Source organism: Canis aureus, chromosome 2 (assembly GCF_053574225.1).
Source record: "Canis aureus isolate CA01 chromosome 2, VMU_Caureus_v.1.0, whole genome shotgun sequence".
Classification (NCBI taxonomy): Eukaryota; Metazoa; Chordata; class Mammalia; order Carnivora; family Canidae; genus Canis; species Canis aureus.
The window spans coordinates 17238849-17262451 of record NC_135612.1 but is presented as its reverse complement, the minus strand read 5'-3'; the positions used below and the strand labels follow the sequence as shown (position 1 = coordinate 17262451).

Below are 23603 nucleotides of genomic sequence, written 5' to 3'. Positions count from 1 at the left end.
AGATAAATAGACAAAAATCTATTTTACAACTATCTTTGTAAATATCTCTTTTGCATTTATTCAGCTAAAACATATTATTCAATTTGTTTACATATTACTTTGATTTACTTTTGTACTGTTTAATATTTGAAGTCCACTTTAAATGTTAAAGCCAAGTATTTTGTCATGATTTTTTTATTTCTGTCTGATACCTAGAGCTCTCTAGCCTGATACCTAGAGCTCTCTAATCTATACAAACTATAAAGTTATTAATCAAGAAACACCTTTATTGAATATCAAAGATCATCTAATCTGACTGTCATCTATAGTGAGCATCCCTACTACAAAATACAAAGGGTTGATTAGCCTTTACTAATAAACTTCCAGAAACGAGAGTGCATTCTCCCTTGTGGCAGGTAATTCCCATATTGATCTACCAAAAAAAAAAAAAAAAAAAAATTCAACATTGACTGAAAATCTTTTAATTACTTTGTAAAAGTAATCAAAATGTAAGTATCCATAATTTTTAGAAAATACTACATGTATTAAAATCTGCTATACGAAATAGTGAACGACAGGCCTGATAATTTGCTATGTCTTTGAGTATCTACCCATACAAGTAAATGTATATACATACAAACTAACAAATTTAGGTATTAGAAAGAATTCTGTTTCCAGGGCAATTGGACCGGATTTATCCAGCAGCATGGGAGAATATTGTCAAGATTCAACTTTAATTCAATCAGGAACTTGATAAGCAAAATCAGTGAATGAATGCATGAATGGATTGAGTGAGTGAATGAATTCTTTATTGACTCAAATAGCTTATAAGTTTATTGGTCATGCAAACTACAAGGATTACAAATAAGTTTGGGTGGTTGTCCAGAAAACATGTGCTTTAAATATTGTTTATTTGCTTTATATTCTCTTATCAGAAGGGAGAGTGGACAAGGAAATATAATAAACCTCCACTAAAGTGAACAAGAATTTGTAATAAGGAGTGCATAGAAAATTAATTTCAGTAACAGGAAGCAACAAGATCAAGCCTGTTTTGTGATAGAGCTTGTTCCAAGTTGGTTCCCTAGGGCCTTGATAAAGTGATGGAGGCAGCAGCAATGGCCATGGCCCTGTTCTCAAATTACTTTATTAAGACAGTGACCAGAGTTTCAGACAGAAATAAACAAATTCAAGCCATATAGTTCAGCTTATCATTTCCAGTATATGATACCATTTCATTACTGTTATGAAGCAGTATACACACACACTGAATCTGTAAAAAAATATCTATTCAATATATTTTATCATATAATACATTATGATGTATAATTTACTGCACTATTTGTATTAGACCAGATGCTCCAAATAGTATAGTTCCTGGCAAGTTAACTGCCATTGATTGTATAGTGGTGTTAAAACAATTTTAGTAAACCTCTTTTGTCAAGAAAATTTGTTACTTTTTTTAACTTTTAAAAAATAGTGATCCATTAAACTAACAATATGATCCACTGGTTCAAGATTAAATATTTAGTATTAGTTTATTTTTACTGTTCGACAACTGTTTTTTTTTTTTTTCCTCAATGTAGGTTGTTTTACTTGATAATAATCTTATTTAAATAAGCAGTCTTTCTTGTGTTCATATGGAATGGTAGTCTCTAAGCATTTCTTATGGTTCCTTGATGGGATGGTCACTTAATGATCAAATTAGAGCTCATTCAACCAGAGCTGTGGTAACAATAGTTACTAGGCTGCAGTCCTCCTTTTCAGACTTAAAGAACATCCAGGTGGAGTTCATTATTGTGAATCACCCAGCATGGTCCCCTGGCAGCAGATTAAGAAAACAGTCTAAATTAGAGATGGCTGCACTGCTAAACTATTCCTCGTTCAAAATGTAAGGCTACCCCTACATTTAGCCACACACATCTTATCTGTAGTAACCTTCTATCCAGGGAGGTCTCTATAAGTATTTGCTGCTGCATTTGTACAATACCTAAAATATTTATGAATCTGAAAGTTGAAAAATTACAGATTTGTAACTAATACATTCTGCAGCTGCACGTTCTTGGTTTGCAAATTTATAACTGGGAATTTAGTACTAACAAATTCTAGCTTTTGAACAATTGGATGTATTTTTCCAACTGTTGCCCAGCCTCTTTTTACTCTCACTCCCCAGGCAGGATGGCTGCAATGGTGGTACAGCCTCTGGGGAGGTAAGGAGGAGGGATGGATGGAACTCTTTGCCATCAGTCACCAACAGCCCCTCTGGCTGATTAAGTAGCAGGTGTTAATAGGAACCCAGGGGAGTGCTCTCCAGTTCCCTTTAGCTGGAATGATAGTGACATGATTCAAGGCCTGAAGGGTTTAGGGCCCTTTTAGGGAGTAGAGGAGAAAAGTGGACTTGTAAAGTGGAAAATAATAGAAGGGTATGTTGTTTTGAAATACTTTTCTTAATGCTTGAATAATACACAGTTTTTGAAGATTTGAACATGGAAATTTCTTATACTTATGTGTCTAACATTAAGAAAAGGAATGAAAGAACATACTAACCTTTAAACACACTGCTCACTCTATAATTTTGATTTCATTGGAGTTGTATAATGCACAGTAAGATTTAATTGTTTTAGATATTAGGTAGATAGACAAGGAAATAGATCTTATGAAAATATGGTGGAAGGATACCACAGCTTCTGGAAAATTACAAAGCATAAGCTTATACACACAAAGCGCACAAAATCAATAGATGTGGTTCATAATCCAAATCAGTGATGACTGTTAAAATCTGGAGTTTATTATGGTTAATCTGTATATTCATTTGAATCTTGCATCTGTCTCAGAGGACGTTTTTTTAAGAACATGACTTTTAAGTTTGATATACACAATATTAAAATATTTTAAGGACTTTATCAATATTAGCACCACCAAAATACTGTCATACTTACTTCTTTTTAACAAATATCACTCCCAAGTAGCTATTAATACTGTTAGCTGTATTGATCAATTTTTGTACTTTATAGGAAATTTTATTCTTTACATAATATGTTACATACTCCTTTGTGCCTAGTTTAGTTAATATATTTGTGAGACCCATAAATATTGCTGTGTGTAGTTATAGTTCATTATTACTTTTATATAGTATGTAATTGGGTGAATAAGCATATATCACACAATTGGTGGTTATTGAATCCTTCCCAAGTGGATTTTTAGTGTAATATTGATGTGAACATTCCAAAGCATGTCTTCTGGTAAGGATAGGCACACATTTCTACTTGTTATAAACCTAAAAGTAGAATTGCTGGATTGTAGCATACTTTAGCATTGAAGTCAAACACATAAAAGAAGGATAAATGGATATTCTAGAATTTGAAAGTATGTTATCTTATAATTTAAAAAAATAATTGAATTGAAAAATAAAGGTGGCAAATGAAAGTGTCAGTGAAATTGAAGATAGATTAATAGAAATCATTCTACTCAAAGCAGAGAGAGATGAAAAACTGAAAAAAGGTTAACAGAGCCCAATGTCTAGTGAGACAATATCAAGTGATCTAACAAACATATAATTACAATGTCAGAAGGACAGTATAGATAACAAAAAGTATTTTACAAAATAATAGAATGTTCCCAAATTAGGGGAAAACACCTAAAGATTCAAGAAGTTTATCCAAATACAGACAAGATAAATACAATGAAATCACACCGAGTCATCCCATAAACTCCTAAAACCCACAACTACAAAATCCTTGAAAGTAGAAAAATGATAAATCACATACATTTGAGGAAAGCTATGAATGATGGTTGATTTCTTCTAAAAAATACTGAGGTCAGTAGACAATGAAATGACATCTTCAGAGCGCTGAGAGAGAAATGTCAGATTTTTATAGCCAGTGAAAACAATACACAAAAATGAAGGTGAATCTAGTAGTTTTCTACTGCTATTGTAACAAATTACCACAAACTCAGTGTTAAGCCACACAAATTCAGTCATTTTGGAGGCCAAAATCTGAATAGATGTCACTAGGCTAAACAAGTTGTGTGTATTTCTTTTGGAGCCTTCAGAAGAAATTCATTTCCTTGCTTTTTCCAGCTTGTATTGACTGCACACATTTATTGGCTCTTGGTTTTCTTCAAAGCCAGCACCCACACTGCTATAACCTCTCCTAGTGACATCATATCTCCTCTGGTTCTAATGCCCATTTCACTTCTAAGGAGTTCTCTGATTACAGAATGTGTAATAAGACCCCTTTGGGAGCCATAATTCTGCCTTTTCCACATCTAACATTGAATCAAAAGCTTTTTTAGATATATACGTAAATCAGAGAATTCCTGGCCAGGATAGTAGGAATCTCTGGCCTGTTTACCAGAATCTTGGCCTCTAAGAAAACAAAACCAAAAAGAAAGCAAAACAAAACAAAGCTAAAGAATTCTTCAGGCTGAAAGGAAATACCACTACAAAGAAACTCCTATTTAGAAGAAGGAACCAAGAACATTAGAAATGGCAAATATGAGGGAGGAGCAAGATGGCGGAAGAGTAGGGTCCCCAAATCACCTGTCTCCACCAAACTACCTAGAAAACCTTCAAATTATCCTGAAAATCTATGAATTCGGCCTGAGATTTAAAGAGAGACCAGCTGGAATGCTACAGTGAGAAGAGTTCGCGCTTCTATCAAGGTAGGAAGACGGGGAAAAAGAAATAAAGGAACAAAGGCCTCCAAGGGGGAGGGGCCCGCGAGGAGCCGGGCTGAGGCCGGGGCGAGTGTCCCCAGGACAGGAGAGCCCCGTCCCGGAGGAGCAGGAGCTGCACCGACCTTCCCGGGCGGAAAGGGGCTCGCGGGGAGCTGGAGCAGGACCCAGGAGGGCGGGGATGCCCTCGGGCTCCCTGGGACAGTAACAGACACCTGCGCCCCGGAGAGTGCCCGAGCTCCCTAAGGGCTGCAGCGCGCACGGCGGGACCCGGAGCAGCTCGGGGGGCTCGGGCGGCGGCTCCGCGGAGGGGGTTGCGCGGCCCCGGGAGCGCGAATCCACCAGCGCAGGCTCCGGAGCACAGGGCGCCGGGACACAGCCCAGGATCCGGCCTCCTCCGGGACAGGCAGAGGCCGGGAGGGCCCAGGACAGCAAGGACGCTCCTGCCCCAGCTGAGCAGATCAGCGGCCCCGCCCCGGAGCCTCCAGGCCCTGCAGACCGACAGCTCCGGAGTTCCTGCCGGAGCTGAATCCAGGTTTCCAGAGCTGCCCCGCCACTGGGGCTGTTCCTCCTGCGGCCTCACGGGGTAAACAACCCCCACCGAGCCCTGCACCAGGCAGGGGCACAGCAGCTCCCCCAACTGCTAACACCTGAAAACCAGCACAACAGGCCCCTCCCCCAGAAGATCAGCTAGACTGACAACTTCCAGGAGAAGCCAAGGGTCTTAAAGAACACAGAATCAGAAGATACTCCCCGGTGGTTCTTTTTTTTTTTTTTTTTTTTTTTGTTTTTGTTTTGTTTTGCTTTTTGATTTGTTTCCTTCCCCCACCCCCTTTTTTTCTCCTTTCTTTTTCTTTCTCTTTTTCTTCTTTTTTTTTTCCGTTTTTTTTTTTCTCTTTTTCTTCCCTTTTTTTTTTCTTCTCTTTCTCTTTTCTTTCCTTCTTTCTCTCCTCTCTTTTTCTCTTTTTCCCAATACAATTTGCTTTTGGCCACTCTGCACTGAGCAAAATGACTAGAAGGAAAACCTCACCTCAAAAGAAAGAATCAGAAACAGTCCTCTCTCCCACAGAGTTACAAAATCTGGATTACAATTCAATGTCAGAAAGCCAATTCAGAAGCACTATTATACAGCTACTGGTGGCTCTAGAAAAAAGTATAAAGGACTCAAGAGACTTCATGACTGCAGAATTTAGAGCTAATCAGGCAGAAATTAAAAATCAATTGAATGAGATGCAATCCAAACTAGAAGTCCTAACGACGAGGGTTAACGAGGTGGAAGAACGAGTGAGTGACATAGAAGACAAGTTGATAGCAAAGAGGGAAACTGAGGAAAAAAGAGACAAACAATTAAAAGACCATGAAGATAGATTAAGGGAAATAAACGACAGCCTGAGGAAGAAAAACCTACGTTTAATTGGGGTTCCCGAGGGCGCCGAAAGGGACAGAGGGCCAGAATATGTATTTGAACAAATTCTAGCTGAAAACTTTCCTAATCTGGGAAGGGAAACAGGCATTCAGATCCAGGAAATAGAGAGATCCCCCCCTAAAATCAATAAAAACCGTTCAACACCTCGACATTTAATTGTGAAGCTTGCAAATTCCAAAGATAAGGAGAAGATCCTTAAAGCAGCAAGAGACAAGAAATCCCTGACTTTTATGGGGAGGAGTATTAGGGTAACAGCAGACCTCTCCACAGAGACCTGGCAGGCCAGAAAGGGCTGGCAGGATATATTCAGGGTCCTAAAGGAGAAGAACATGCAACCAAGAATACTTTATCCAGCAAGGCTCTCATTCAAAATGGAAGGAGAGATAAAGAGCTTCCAAGACAGGCAGCAACTAAAAGAATATGTGACCTCCAAACCAGCTCTGCAAGAAATTTTAAGGGGGACTCTTAAAATTCCCCTTTAAGAAGAAGTTCAGTGGAATAGTCCACAAAAACAAAGACTGAATAGATATCATGATGACACTAAACTCATATCTCTCAATAGTAACTCTGAATGTGAACGGGCTTAATGACCCCATCAAAAGGCGCAGGGTTTCAGACTGGATAAAAAAGCAGGACCCATCTATTTGCTGTCTACAAGAGACTCATTTTAGACAGAAGGACACCTACAGCCTGAAAATAAAAGGTTGGAGAACCATTTACCATTCGAATGGTCCTCAAAAGAAAGCAGGGGTAGCCATCCTTATATCAGATAAACTAAAATTTACCCCAAAGACTGTAGTGAGAGATGAAGAGGGACACTATATCATACTTAAAGGATCTATTCAACAAGAGGACTTAACAATCCTCAATATATATGCTCCGAATGTGGGAGCTGCCAAATATATCAATCAATTATTAACCAAAGTGAAGAAATACTTAGATAATAATACACTTATACTTGGTGACTTCAATCTAGCTCTTTCTATACTCGATAGGTCTTCTAAGCACAACATCTCCAAAGAAACGAGAGCTTTAAATGATACACGGGACCAGATGGATTTCACAGATATCTACAGAACTTTACATCCAAACTCAACTGAATACACATTCTTCTCAAGCGCACATGGAACTTTCTCCAGAATAGACCACATATTGGGTCACAAATCGGGTCTGAACCGATACCAAAAGACTGGGATTGTCCCCTGCATATTCTCAGACCATAATGCCTTGAAATTAGAACTAAATCACAACAAGAAGTTTGGAAGGACCTCAAACACGTGGAGGTTAAGGACCATCCTGCTAAAAGATTAAAGGGTCAACCAGGAAATTAAGGAAGAATTAAAAAGATTCATGGAAACTAATGAGAATGAAGATACAACCGTTCAAAATCTTTGGGATGCAGCAAAAGCAGTCCTAAGGGGGAAATACATCGCAATACAAGCATCCATTCAAAAACTGGAAAGAACTCAAATACAAAAGCTCACCTTACACATAAAGGAGCTAGAGAAAAAACAGCAAATAGATCCTACACCCAAGAGAAGAAGGGAGTTAATAAAGATTCGAGCAGAACTCAACGAAATCGAGACCAGAAGAACTGTGGAACAGATCAACAAAACCAGGAGTTGGTTCTTTGAAAGAATTAACAAGATAGATAAACCATTAGCCAGCCTTATTAAAAAGAAGAGAGAGAAGACTCAAATTAATAAAATCATGAATGAGAAAGGAGAGATCACTACCAACACCAAGGAAATACAAACGATTTTAAAAACATATTATGAACAGCTATACGCCAATAAATTAGGCAATCTAGAAGAAATGGACGCATTCCTGGAAAGCCACAAACTACCAAAACTGGAACAGGAAGAAATAGAAAACCTGAACAGACCAATAACCAGGGAGGAAATTGAAGCAGTCATCAAAAACCTCCCAAGACACAAGAGTCCAGGGCCAGATGGCTTCCCAGGGGAATTTTATCAAACGTTTAAAGAAGAAACCATACCTATTCTCCTAAAGCTGTTTGGAAAGATAGAAAGAGATGGAGTACTTCCAAATTCGTTCTATGAAGCCAGCATCACCTTAATTCCAAAGCCAGACAAAGACCCCGCCAAAAAGGAGAATTACAGACCAATATCCCTGATGAACATGGATGCAAAAATTCTCAACAAGATACTGGCCAATAGGATCCAACAATACATTAAGAAAATTATTCACCATGACCAAGTAGGATTTATCCCTGGGACACAAGGCTGGTTCAACACCCGTAAAACAATCAATGTGATTCATCATATCAGCAAGAGAAAAACCAAGAACCATATGATCCTCTCATTGGATGCAGAGAAAGCATTTGACAAAATACAGCATCCATTCCTGATCAAAACTCTTCAGAGTGTAGGGATAGAGGGAACATTCCTCGACATCTTAAAAGCCATCTATGAAAAGCCCACAGCAAATATCATTCTCAATGGGGAAGCACTAGGAGCCTTTCCCCTAAGATCAGGAACAAGACAGGGATGTCCACTCTCACCACTGCTGTTCAACATAGTACTGGAAGTCCTAGCCTCAGCAATCAGACAACAAAAAGACATTAAAGGCATTCAAATTGGCAAAGAAGAAGTCAAACTCTCCCTCTTCGCCGATGACATGATACTCTACATAGAAAACCCAAAAGTCTCCACCCCAAGATTGCTAGAACTCATACAGCAATTCGGTAGCGTGGCAGGATACAAAATCAATGCCCAGAAGTCAGTGGCATTTCTATACACTAACAATGAGACTGAAGAAAGAGAAATTAAGGAGTCCATTCCATTTACAATTGCACCCAAAAGCATAAGATACCTAGGAATAAACCTAACCAAAGATGTAAAGGATCTATATCCTCAAAACTATAGAACACTTCTGAAAGAAATTGAGGAAGACACAAAGAGATGGAAAAATATTCCATGCTCATGGATTGGCAGAATTAATATTGTGAAAATGTCAATGTTACCCAGGGCAATATACACGTTTAATGCAATCCCTATCAAAATACCATGGACTTTCTTCAGAGAGTTAGAACAAATTATTTTAAGATTTGTGTGGAATCAGAAAAGACCCCGAATAGCCAGGGGAATTTTAAAAAAGAAAACCATATCTGGGGGCATCACAATGCCAGATTTCAGGTTGTACTACAAAGCTGTGGTCATCAAGACAGTGTGGTACTGGCACAAAAACAGACACATAGATCAGTGGAACAGAATAGAGAATCCAGAAGTGGACCCTGAACTTTATGGGCAACTAATATTCGATAAAGGAGGAAAGACTATCCATTGGAAGAAAGACAGTCTCTTCAATAAATGGTGCTGGGAAAATTGGACATCCACATGCAGAAGAATGAAACTAGACCACTCTCTTTCACCATACACAAAGATAAACTCAAAATGGATGAAAGATCTAAATGTGAGACAAGATTCCATCAAAATCCTAGAGAAGAACACAGGCAACACCCTTTTTGAACTCGGCCATAGTAACTTCTTGCAAGATACATCCACGAAGGCAAAAGAAACAAAAGCAAAAATGAACTATTGGGACTTCATCAAGATAAGAAGCTTTTGCACAGCAAAGGATACAGTCAACAAAACTCAAAGACAACCTACAGAATGGGAGAAGATATTTGCAAATGACATATCAGATAAAGGGCTAGTTTCCAAGATCTATAAAGAACTTATTAAACTCAACACCAAAGAAACAAACAATCCAATCATGAAATGGGCAAAAGACATGAAGAGAAATCTCACAGAGGAAGACATAGACATGGCCAACATGCATATGAGAAAATGCTCTGCATCACTTGCCATCAGGGAAATACAAATGAAAACTACAATGAGATACCACCTCACACCAGTGAGAATGGGGAAAATTAACAAGGCAGGAAACAACAAATGTTGGAGAGGATGCGGAGAAAAGGGAACCCTCTTACACTGTTGGTGGGACTGTGAACTGGTGCAGCCACTCTGGAAAACTGTGTGGAGGTTCCTCAAACAGTTAAAAATAGACCTGCCCTACGACCCAGCAATTGCACTGTTGGGGATTTACCCCAAAGATACAAATGCAATGAAACGCCGGGACACCTGCACCCCGATGTTTATAGCAGCAATGGCCACGATAGCCAAACTGTGGAAGGAGCCTCGGTGTCCAACGAAAGATGAATGGATAAAGAAGATGTGGTTTATGTATACAATGGAATATTACTCAGCTATTAGAAATGACAAATACCCACCATTTGCTTCAACGTGGATGGAACTGGAGGGTATTATGCTGAGTGAAGTAAGTCAGTCGGAGAAGGACAAACATTATATGTTCTCATTCATTTGGGGAATATAAATAATAGTGAAAGGGAATATAAGGTAAGGGAGAAGAAATGTGTGGGAAATATCAGAAAGGGAGACAGAGCGTAAAGACTGCTAACTCTGGGAAACGAACTAGGGGTGGTAGAAGGGGAGGAGGGCGGGGGGTGGGAGTGAATGGGTGACGGGCACTGGGTGTTATTCTGTATGTTAGTAAATTGAACACCAATAAAAAAAAAAAATTTAAAATGAAAATAAATAAATAAATAAATAAATTTAAAAAGAGAAAAAAAAAAAAAAGAAATGGCAAATATTTACTATGTCGGCAAACATCTTAATTGATTTTGTGATTATCATCTTTTATACCATGTTTAAAAAATCTTTGGCTTTTCCAAGGTCATGTATTTTCTATATGAACTATAAATACTTAGATTTAGCTATCTATATAGAATCCATTTTTAGGTATAGTATGATGTCATGATTAAAATACACTTTTTTCATGTAAATATCTACTTGACTCAGCAGTTATTAAAAAGACCATCTTTAAAAGAATTATCTTTCTTTACAGATTCCTATTTTCCATTTATGCTCTTTATATTTTTCTTCTATTTTGTCCATCTTTTCTTATATTTTAGTTAACACATGGGCAGATATTTCAAAGTCCCTTGCTGCATCTTTAATATCTCAATCATCTAATGGGTCTGTTTCTATTCTCTTTTTTCACTTGAATAAAAGTCAGTTTTTCTTTACTTTTCACAGTTACGGGAATTATTAGTTATATGCTAGAACTTGCCTATAAATTAACCATGGGCTTCAGATGATCTTATCTGTAACTAGAAAAATTTTTTCTTATATTCTCTATTAGGAAGTTGGGGTGTGAGATAGATATCAATCCGCAATCCACGTAGTGATTAATGTAGTTGGGGATATTTTCCAGTGAGTAAGATTTGGTGTTTTTATGGTCAGTTGGAATCCTAGAATGCATCCTTTGGAACTTTTCCTCAGGCCTGAAAGAGTACTGGAAATTGAGCTCTGTTCTCAACACACTTCTTCAGCCTAAAACACCAACAGACTTCAAAACTGGTAAATACCTTGAGAGTTAGACAACCATGTGCTTGAAACTTATCTCTACTCCCACCAAAATATTTGTTTCCTAAGCATTTATGACTGTGGGAGATGAACTCCTATTAGAAGTTTTGTCCTAATTCTCCAGTATATTGTGCTGTCCCCCAAATTCCTGGCTGCACCTCCAGTTTCATGCAGCTAGGGTTTGGTTGTTTTTTTTTGTTTTGTTTTGTTTTTTGTTTCCCCCAGTAGAGACACATTGCTTGTATGATTCACAAACTTCAATTTAAGCCTACCATTACCAAATGCCTTGAGGAAAAAAAAAATGGTTCTGGAAGTAAGATCTAAAAGGTTCTTTACTCTCCAGAACTTTATCTAGTCTTTGTTGCAAATGCATCCCTGGGATGTCTATATTATTTTATAATTTAATTGAATCTTAGTTTTGAAGTAGAAGCATTATCTTATCATAGCCTACTATACATATACAAGGACAGAAGTTAAAGTAATATTATTTGTTAGATCCAAATATATGCTGTGTCTTTATCCATATTAGGAAAAGAGCAGTACTTCCTGTGTAACTTTAAATCATGGGTGTGCTGGTTATTGTGTGACAAGCTATCCAATGAGAAAGGGAGTGAGATGAAAGTCATATTTATAGGTTTGTTTATTTCCATGATATAAATCTTCCCACCATGATCAATTTCAGGCTACCCATATGATGTTACCAAGTGCAGATTTAGGAATAGGTATAGTCTTGCTTAAATCATTACTTAAAGTTGCAATATGTTAAAATGATTTTCTGTAACCACGAAGGGTTGAAATCATAATTTTCTCTTTTATTATTTTGGAATTTAATTATGTTGAACTTTTAATCGGAAAAAAATTATAATTCAAAGAAACTCAGTCTTTGGACTTTGTGAACAAAATTAAATATTGAAAAACAGTAAATATGTTTTTATTTATTAGTATCTAATGTTTCATAGGTATTATTTCTCAACATTATGATAATTATCTTAATGTATTGTCTGTTACCAAGATGATTATAGCAAGAAACATTAAATGAAATCTATATGCATAAAAATATTTGTGATGTCTCAGGCATTTTTCCCTTGAACTATTTATAAATAGCAATAGTTATAGAAATGTGTCAAAGATATTTTTAATTGAAGAGTATTAAAATTAATTATGACAGAATGCTGAAAAAGTAAATCAAAAGATTCTTTAAAAAAAAAAAAGAGTGTATTACATTCAAAAGACCGCAGATTTTACTATGTTACAAAATGTTGAGAAGTCCTTTTCTTGGGGATCTATAATTAGAAAATAAGACTAAATGGTTAAGAGAAACAGGCAAGTTGCCCACATTTTTAAGAGAGAAGAAAATACTTGGTTTTGGGGCTACTAAAAGTGACGGCCTGTATGCCTAGCATAGGACGTCTAAAACTACCACTCAACCTACTGGCTGCTACTCAGTTCTGAATTTAGTCCTGCTGAACCTACTACCACTGAAGAATATTGCATATGATTAAGGGACCATATAATCTGTTGTCCATACTGGGATTCTCAAGGGTAAGGGTTTATTAATAGCAATAATTACACTGGACGATAGACAAGCACCAGAGCTGTCTCTGGTAAAACAGGATATATGAACATACTTCTTAGGCTTCTCATGTTGCCATGGCATCACCCAAGGCCTCAGATTGGAGAAACCTCAGTTACAGGCCCCATCCAAACTGACAACAAACCAACACAGTGTATATCTACATTTTCAGTTTAGAAAATGTAGATATTTCTACATCTTAGAGGTGAGAATTTGCCTCATTTGGTGTGGAAATTCCCTCTAAAAAAGAGGTTCCATGTGCTGGGTGTTCAAATTGAATGACAGATATAAATTGCATAAGTTTTAAAGTAACTTCTTGTTTATCAAACCTGGTCAATTGAATTAAAAGTAAATGCACATTAAAAAACATTCCCATCCAAATGACCATACAAGTTCTTCAATATTTACTCTGTACTCTAGCTACAGAAATTCTGGAATTTTACTTAGTTGTCAGTTTAGAGTGATACAATAGCATAAAAAAAATGTGCTTCTAAGATGATTTAATTAGTTGATTTTCTAATAGCATATTTCATCCAAGATTAATATTATTCGAGTAATGATTTTCTTTTGTTAAGCATACAATTTGTCTTTTCAGCCTGGACACTGAAAGACAAGGTTAATTAACGGAGGTGTTAAACCTGATTTTATTCCTTAAAAATTCCTAATTTTCTCCCAGGTAATTTAAACATTTTATCTGAGAAAATGTATCATAACTTAGTCTATTTGGACATTTCAGGAATAGTTACATAATTGTTCACTGCTCATAAATACTCTTTTTACCCTCACTCCTTGCTACCTCCATTACTACATACACTTAGCTTTCATTTGCTCTTCACATCTCAAGTTTTATAGCTTTAGACTCCTATGGTAAATGTGTTCATAGCGCCATGTGACATTGTATAGTGCTTTTCATGGTTCTAATTTTATGGTTATTTTTGTATTTATTTAATTATTTGTAGCCACCTACCAGATAGTTAATTCCAAGAGATCAGTGATTTTTTATTTTGTTTATTTATTTGAGAGAGAGAGAGAGCAAGCACAACAAGGAGGAGGGCAGAGAGAGAGAGAGGGAGAAGCAGACTCCCCACTATCAGGGAGCCTGATGCCCAGCTTGATCTTGGGACCCCAGGATCACAGCCTGAACAGAAGGCAGATGTCCAATGGATTGAGCTACCCAGGCACCCCCCAAATGATCAATGATTGTATCTTTGGCTTTTTTTCCTGTGATAAACAGAACACCTAATGTACAGTAGGTGCCTAATACAATTTGTTAAATGGATGGATAAATTAAAAGTAAACACAAAGAGGAGCACTTGGGCTCAGTCAGTTAATTGTCTGACTGGTAATTTCAGTTCAGGTCATGACCTCATGGGTTGTGGGATCCAGCCCCACTTTGGGCTGTGTGCTTAGTGGAGAATTTGCTTTAGATTCTCTCCTTCTGCCCCTCCCGCAGTCTTACGCACATGTGATCGTTTGCTCACTCCCTCTCTCAAATCTTGAAAAAAAAAAAGTAAAAATACAAAGACAGTTCTATTTGATTAAAACTAAAATGTGATCAGATCTATTTCAAATCAGTTAAATGATTAAATATACTTACCATTTAGGATAATTACCCATCAACTTTTATTTTCATATTAACTCTGAGGTTTTTTTAAATATAATTCTTGTTAGGTAGATTAAGCTACCAATATTATTATCACTGGACAGAAGAGAAAATTTAGAGTTTAAGAACGAGGATGATTTCTCATGAACTGTTTATCAAAATAGTGACTAGAGGACATTTACTAAATGGTAATAAACTTCTACTAAGTTCAGTGACCAAAGAACTGATTTAAAATACAGATCTCTTTTTGTCTCGAAATGGAAATTTATTACAATATTTAGACTTTTAGGTTTGCATGTGACTAAATGAATACTTACTAATAACTAAATAAAAAAGGAATGCTAATATTTGCTATGCTAAACTAAACTTAATTTGGTAAATTTTTCCATAACTCTAAGTATTTTAGTACAAAGTCTCACTACCACACAGTAATTGTTTGGCACCACAATAAAGCTCCTACTGTACATGTGTATTTATAGATAATTGGAGTTTTTATAACTCACACAGAGGACTTTTATCAGTACATCACCAGAATTATTTTAAGTGTGTTCTGGCATTCCATAACAGTTATTCTTGCAAACGATTACAAATTATTGTATATTTATGTTCCTCATTATCCATTCAGTTTGTTGGATTGTGGATTGAGTAAATACCCCCTTTGGGAACGACTAACATGTAGTAATTTTCTTATGTTAGATTACCATAACTGAAGTTATCTTTCAGACTTCACTTATTAATTGCATTAAGAATATTATTTTTAGGGCAGCCCCGGTGGCGCAGTGGTTTAGTGCCACCTGCAGCCCGGGGTGTGATTCTGGAGACCCGGGATCGAGTCCCACGTCGGGCTCCCTGCATGGAGCCTGCTTCTCTCGCTGCCTGTGTCTCTGCCTCTCTTTCGCTCTCTCTGAATAAATAAATAAATAAATCTTTAAAAAAAAAAAAAAGAATGTTATTTTTAAATGTTCATCCTAAGTCATTCAGTAAGTGTAGAGCTTGGATTTGTAACCTACTTATAACATAAATATTCCAAAAAGATTTTACTTTATGTTGTCCAAGGACAGTACTTTAAGAACTAGTGATAAAAAGTATGGCACATATGCTGTTCAAATGAGGGAAATTATAAGCCTATTCCTGAAATAATGGTATTTATTTATTCCTTCCCTCAAGTTGCTTATCTTTATCGTCTCACCTCAGTGAGATTTTTCTACCGTTCCAACTCCTATAAAAAAACCTTTTAGACCATTATCCTAAACAAATGAATCCAAGCCACAGAATTTTATCATACTTTTGTACTAAAGTCAGCTGGTAGTCTTTCAAGCTATTTATCAGTAATAATAAAGTTATGAAGTTTGAAAATGACTTATACATCATAATATACCTACATATAAATATTAGAGTAGGTTCAAAATTGTATCATTAAACAATCGTCCTTATTCTCTTTTACTGACATCTACAAACTTCTGCATTAGTACAAGGGAATTAACCAGTACTGATCAAGGTAATTATGAAAGAAAAAGCACATTAAAGTTAGTAAGACTTGAAGACTGCTCTTTTTCTAAATATACACAACTATACATAATTATACTTTATGACAATGAATAGTCAACATATTAATATTTTCTGGAAATAGAACAGTTTACCAATTACACCTCTTAAAATTAGACTTTTAAGGGCATTGTCAGCATAACTTGAACAACTTCTCATATATATGAAGAGTAAGTTTGGCCATAGCTTTAGTTAAATAAAATAGATGCAAATTGAGAAAAATAACAATCTCGAATATGCTAGAAAGACAAATCTTCAGAAACTCATCAAATAATTATATTAAAATATATTTTCATTAATATTTACAGAAGTAGTGGTCTGAGAAGCTTTGGAGGAATTGGAAATAACTTATTAGAATTAAAAGTCATAAAAAATCTAAATTTGAAGTTGTCCTTGGAATTCTCTACAAAAGAGTAAACCTGGGTTGAATTCAGTCTTTACCAATTAATTTTTTATACTACAATCCATCCCACAGTTTCTCCAGGTTTAAAGCAGGAAATATCAAATGGAAATCTTAAGCTTTTCTGGGGAAATGAGAATAATTCATAACTTAATCTGCAACTCAAAATAACAGACTTTAGAGTAAGTTCCCCCAAAGTTACTTCTCATTAGTTGTGTAAAATCTATAAGTTTTCTGTAATTTTCTCTGATGGCTTTGAAGAATTAACTCATAAGCTCAGGCATAGTTCTTCTCATATTGATGGAATTCCAGTTAATCAAGTCTTACCATATGAATCATAGTTTCCCAAGTTGCATTCTGCATAAATGTGCTTCTCGGAGTCATGGATGAAGCAGATATGAATGGAATGAAGTTAAGTTTCTTCCAGACCCTCTAATGGCTTATGTGCATTGAGAGTTCAAAGTATGGGAGGAATAGGTTGTGTTGGAAGCATGGAGAGAACGAGAAAGAGACAGGAAGGGATATTGGCAGCGTAAGCTAATTTGAACTTGTTGTTTGGAAATTGCAAAGTTTATTGTGTCATTTCTTCTGAAATAGCAGTCACATTAAACTTTGCTAACTTACTTTCTTCCAGATCTGTGAATCATCAAGCTCACTTCATATCTATTTCTCTTTAAATTTAAGAACTTGAACCTTAATGAGGCTCCATATTCCTCAGAGATCCAAAATCTTTAAAATATTATTTATTGATATTTCCTGCCTTAGAAAGTTTTCTATAGCCTTTTTTCCTTTTTTTTTTTTTTTTTTTTTTTTACAATTTTCCAAAAGTGCAGGTGGCTAAATCATTTCTTTTAGAAGTATGCAGATTGCTGCTCCTCAAAGCCTGTTCACTCAATGAGGCTAAATACATATCCATGCAAGATGAGGATAGTATTGAGTCATAAAAATCTTGAAGGACCAAGAGACTAAAATAAACATGTTTTCAACTCTTCTGACATCTGGTACTCAATGTGAAATAGCAATATTGAAAAATTACTAAAAGATGCTTGTTTCAAAAGTTTGATTCAAATAATTACATATTAGTATCTACCAGTATCATTGACGTAGTGATAAAGAGGAGATCATCACTAGTGTGTTCAAATTGACAAAGCTATTCTTAAAATACTACTTTATTATAGTACAATTTAGCCATGATGATTCATTTAAAAATAGTTTTTGTTGAAAAGAAGCGGACATTTCCCCCCAATTCCTTAATTGGAGGATATAGAGAATACTTTCTGTGGCTATAAGCTAAATCATTTCATATTGCTCAGCTCAATGTGGCTCTTGTGATAATTGTTCAGAATTGTATTATAGTTAAAATTACACTGTAATAGAAAAATGTCCTTCTTTCCCTTTAAAGCAAAGCTTAGTCCTGGCAGAAACAAAAAATTCTAAGTTGGGAAATCTTTGTTTCATTAGCCAGAATGCTAAAAAATGCCTAACTAAGAGTAAATCTGCTAAGAAATTATTTTCTGTATAATCAGGCTAATTGATTTTTTGGTTATTTGCTTTGTTAATTATTCACTCAACATTAATTGTGTGAATATTTATTTCTCACTATATATCAGAAACTAGATGGCAAAGAACAGCATAACATTTACCAAGTATATTTTAGTGGAAAGAAATGGAATTTTACTAAAAAATTGAATATTAGATATTGGAAAATTCTAGGCAAATTGATTATGTGGCCATTTTACATTGGGAGTCAGTAAGAAAGTATATCATGCAGAGTGAGAAGCTAGCACAAAGATCCTATGGCAAAAACTAGCTTGGAGGAATATGAAGTCCAATGTGGTGGAACAAATGGATGAAAGGAAAGAGGTAGACATTGAGAAATATTAAACAGGCACCAGAAAGATAATTTTAAGTCAAGTTAAGGATTTTTTTAAATGATTAAGAAAATAGTTTTTTAATTTAAAAAAAAAATAAAAAATCAGTGTTTTAAACAATGAGTGATAATCTTTAGAAATTTTTTTGTAGGGGTACAACTATAAGCAAGGAACTGGAGATGAGTGCAGTAGGCACCAGATGATGGTGTAATTTAATAGCCTTGTGGTGTTGCATTAGAAAGAAGTGGACTGTTGAGGGAAATGTACTGGAAATAGAGTCCCTGAGAAGTGGCTATGGGATTGGACATCACATGGAAAAATAAAGCTAATAATTCAGAGTCAATAGACCAGTCTCACCTATTCACTTACTCAGTTGTTTTAACCCTATTTTGGAATATTTTGAAAAAAAAAATCTAAATTTATGTTTACCTCATAAAGAACAGAGAAAAAAAAAGATTATTGATAGGATCCAGACCAGATTTGAAGTCAGAAGAAGGCAATGAAGCCAAAAACAAAAATGCAATAAAGCAGTATGATTCTCTAGATTTAAAAGCTTCTTGTACTTACTCCATGTTAATATTGGATAATTTCAGTTATCAACTGGAACAATGAGAAAAGTACCATAATCTCTCTTTTATACCTAGATCAAAATTAAAAAGGACAATATGCATTATCTGCCAAAGTGCATTCTTTGCAATGCCAATCCCATGTAATGGTGTGAATACATTTATGAAATATTGTATATTTGTAAATGTATATGTATTATTTATAATATATATGCATATATATTTACATGTGTATTACATATATATATATAAAATAAATATTAACATTTAAAATGTAAAAGTTTTTTTGAAAAAAGCTAACATAAAATAATGCCCATGGTAGACTATTTATAATTATCATTATGGTGTAGTTTTGGAATATAGGTGAGGTTTGGTGTGGTGAGATCCAGAGCCATGACCAAGAAAGAATTCTTGAGATGTCTTTGATGGAAAATGATGGTTTTATTAAAGAAGGGGACAGGACCCATGGGCAGGAAGAGCGGCTGCCTGGGGGTTGTGAGGAGTGGCTGATTAAATACTTGGGAGTTGAGGGAGGTAAGGAAAAGGAAGGGAGGTTTTCAAAATAATTTTGCATGATAAAGAGAACCTAAAAGATACTGGAGACCTTGCCATTGTCAAATTAGGGTTGTAAAGAATTAACATTAAGATAGTTGGGGGTTTCCTTCTGGAAGTTAGGTTATTGATAAGAATGCTTTTATCTTGTAAATCACTAAGACATTTTGTAAACTCTGGGAGACTCCAGTCTAGAGGACTATATAGACTATAGTCTAGAGGACTAACCCTATAAATTAACTATTTGTTTTCCTTTCCCTTAGTTTTAGGGCAGCCAGGAGTACCTGACAAATGCCACACATATCCCCACTCTGGGTTGGGGGGGGCTCAGTTGGGGGGTGTCAGCTTGTGGTTTGTCCTCAGATAGCCTTCTGTTCCCTCATCAATTATATTATGGGGTAACAAAACCATATTACATATTACCTCCCAGAATTTACAGATCTTCAGGAAAACATTAAATTCACTCAAAACAGGAGAACTATCTTCTCTAGAAGTTACCTTACGTAACTTAGGTAGGTATTTACGTAAGAAGTTACCTTATGTAACTTAGGTATTTATACCACCAGAGGTACAATCTGAGGTCACTCTGTGAATTAATACCCCAGATATCTAGGTCTCTGTGAGATGCTAAAACCAAGTAATATTTTGTCATGAATATTAAAATCAAAAACCAATTCAGAGTCATAGCAATACGAGTGCATAGCAGTTACCAATTTGCTATGCCTCCAACTAAGATACAATATGATGAACAAGGATGGAGATTAGAATTTTTCCACAGGTAGGAATAAATGGCATGGTAAACTTTAAGCCCATTAAGAATTGCTGCTAAAGATTTGGATTATTTCAATCTTTCTAGAAGCTTATTTTATTTGAGTAAACATACTCTGAGTTGAGTAAACATACTTTACACTATACTAAGTTGAGTAAACATACTTTACACTAAGAACAAGAAAGTATATTTCTCAGAGGTTTGCCTTTATAGATGAAAATTTAATCTTGGGAGTGGAATGGGGAACATGTGTTTGGTGTGCCTCATGATTGAATTGTAGCCTTAATTATAGGTTTTATAGTTTAAAGGCCACTGGATCTCATCTTTCATTTCAACACTGCTACCTATGAGGATACTCTAGCCATTTTGTATCAAAGTTATCCTGTTTTCAAAATAATTACAAATGATAACTATGTTCATCTGACAGATGAGGCTGTGTTTTAATAAGGTAATACATATAAAAACACTTTAAAACTACAAATTTCTAAATATCTTTTTTTAATTTTTTTTTTAAATTTTTATTTGTTTATGATAGTCACAGAGAGAGAGAGAGAGAGAGGCAGAGACACAGGCAGAGGGAGAAGCAGGCTCCATGCACCGGGAGCCCGATGTGGGATTCGATCCCTGGTCTCCAGGATCGTGCCCTGGGCCAAAGGCAGGCGCCAAACCGCTGCGCCACGCAGGGATCCCAAAACTACAAATTTCTGTACAGCTATGTGGTGGTGTTACTATTTTGATTGTATGTGCCTCAAGATGTGAGCCTTTGGCAGAAGAAATATGAAAAAGATTGAATGTAGGCATCGGATTGTTTGAATATGGGAACACTCACTTTTTGCTCTGGATCCCTTTAAATACTTAAATTATTGAGGACACCCAGCAGGCTTGTGTGTATATATTATGTATACTGTTAAAATACAAAATGGAAACTGACTAAATTCAACTTATTGGCTTCCTTAAACAATTCAGGAATCCGGCAGCCTCCCACCTAGCAAGTAGAGGGGGATTCTAAGGAGTACAAAATGGAGGGTTTTTACAGGAGGGTGGGATGAGAAAGTTATTAGCAAAAGAAAAGGATTTTTCTAGGCATGGTTGCTTTCCCCTAGGAGGAAGAACAAGGGCATTTATTATGCAGATTTACCTCATCTTCCTCTGGGGGTTGGAGAAGGCCCCTGTAGCAGATTACTTCAATGGTATTTACGGGAAAATTCTTGAATAGTGAAAAGTAAGTTTCTGGGGGAGGTTAAAAATGCAGTTAGATTAGGTATTAAGCTCCAGTTTGAAGATTCAGCCTCAATGATGCCATTGTGAGCTTGTGGTCTTGTCTGTCTGTCTTTCTTCTTTCTTTCTTTTTTTTTCTTTCTCTTTCTTTCTTTCTTTCTTTCTTTCTTTCTTTCTTTCTTTCTTTCTCTTTATTTAAATTCCATTTAGTTAACATATACTGTATGTTTCAGGGGTAGAATTTAGTGATTTATCAGTTGCATATAACACCCAGTGCTCATTATCTCAACTGCTGTCCTTAATGCCCATCACCCAGTTACCCCATCCTTCCAACCCACCTCCCCTCCAGCCACCCTCAGTTTGTTTTCTAGGGTTCAAGGTCTCTTATGGTTTGCCTCCCTCTCTATTTTCATCTTATTTTACTTTTCCTTCCCTTTCCCTTTGTTCATCTGTTCATTTCTTAAATTCCACATATAAGGTTTTGGGTTTTTTTTTTTTTTTTTTTTTAACAATACATTGATAACCAGCTAGAGGTTAAATCAGAAATTTTTTAAAAAAAGTTTATATATAACAGCCATAGGAAACCTATTATTTGTTAATATAAATAAAAGATTTTTTAATAAAAAAGCCTTATTTTTGAAAGCCAAAAATTAGCAAGAAGAATGGCATTGTTTAAAGTTTTGCAGTTTCTTTAATGTCTGGCTTATGAGAAGACATCTGAATTCTCATATCTATTTCTGCATTCATTCTGGTGACATGTTGCTTTAGTTGAAGTATTGAAAGAAAATTCATTCTTACACAGGTATGTGATCAGAAAAGGGAGTTCGTCTTGGACTGCTCATAGCTCTTAGGGACCACTAAGCATTTTCTCACTAACTTTAAGAACTGCTGCTCAAGAAAAAGATAATTGAAAGAATTAACAATATTAGAGTTATACCACTTAACTCCTTATTTCTAAGTGTTCTGGCATAAGGGTAGGCATGAAAACTTTGATATTTTGGCTGATGGAAATCATTCTATCCCAAACTTGACCTTTTTATTACTTTCAGGGAACAGCTCTTTGATTTTGAGGGAAAATACAGTTTTTAATAAGAGAAAAGAGCTTTAAGTTGCCAACTGAATTCAGAGTCACACTTTAAAATCTAATGTAACCTTAGGTAAATTTTACTTGCTCTTAAGGGATTTTTCTGAGAATCAAACAAGGTAGGCTGTTCTGAATAAAGAAAAGTCTATCTTTGTTATCCTTCAATTTGGAGAGAGGCCATCTGCAGTTGAGGTATTGAGATATGGGAATTGAGATATTGCATGCCCCATTTGCTAAATGTGACATACTGGTTTAAAAACTATTGCTCTCTCAAAGGCTAGTTCCAGTAGCCTTGGTTTGAAGTAGAAATTAATGATTGGTCTACTGCTTATAGGTGGAGTAGGTGGTGGACACTTACCTTCTGGTCAAATAGGGACTATTGGGTCTGATTCAGACACTATAAACAACAGAAGGTAATGTGACACAGTATTTGGTCTCTCCACCTACAGTATTTCCTCAGCCTTCACAACAATTTGGAAATGAGTCTGTTATTTTATAATTATTATAGAGGTAAGGGATTTGAGATCTGTACAAATCGACTCTCTCCCTCAAAAAAATCCCTGATCTGGTAAGGAGCAGAACTTGAAATTGTCCCACACCTTTGAAGCCCATGTATTTTCCTAGATCATTTTTAAAGATATTTAGGAAGAAATGATTTCCCACTTTTAAGAATTTACTGAAATGGGGAGAAGGGGGAAGAGAGGTTTTTTATGAAGTTAGATGCCCAAAGTGCAAGCATGCGATTTGTCACAGCAGTTTCACAAGAATTTGTGCTATGCAGAAGTCTGTTGGAAGTATTCAAGACTTCATGGCTCAAAAACAGAGTTGAACACAGATTCAAAATTTCTTAACTACTGCATTTTGGGTATTTAAATCATACAATCTGAAAACCTCAAATACAGAAACATGTTTGTCACTGACAAACCTGGTTA

At 35.8% G+C, this 23603-nt stretch overlaps 1 long non-coding RNA gene across 2 annotated transcripts in view; it reads left to right on the top strand.

Annotated features, from left to right (window-relative positions):
• LOC144293684 (uncharacterized) overlaps window positions 1-23603 on the top strand; it is a 111417-nt gene that overhangs the window by 8153 nt on the left and 79661 nt on the right. Inside the window, exon 4 of one of the 2 annotated variants that reach the window (XR_013360931.1) lies at window positions 9318-9696. The exons of the other annotated variant lie outside the window; for it this stretch is intronic. This is a non-coding gene — a long non-coding RNA (uncharacterized LOC144293684). Of the gene's footprint in view, window positions 1-9317; window positions 9697-23603 lie in introns of those variants that run through there. 2 annotated transcript variants of the gene reach the window in all.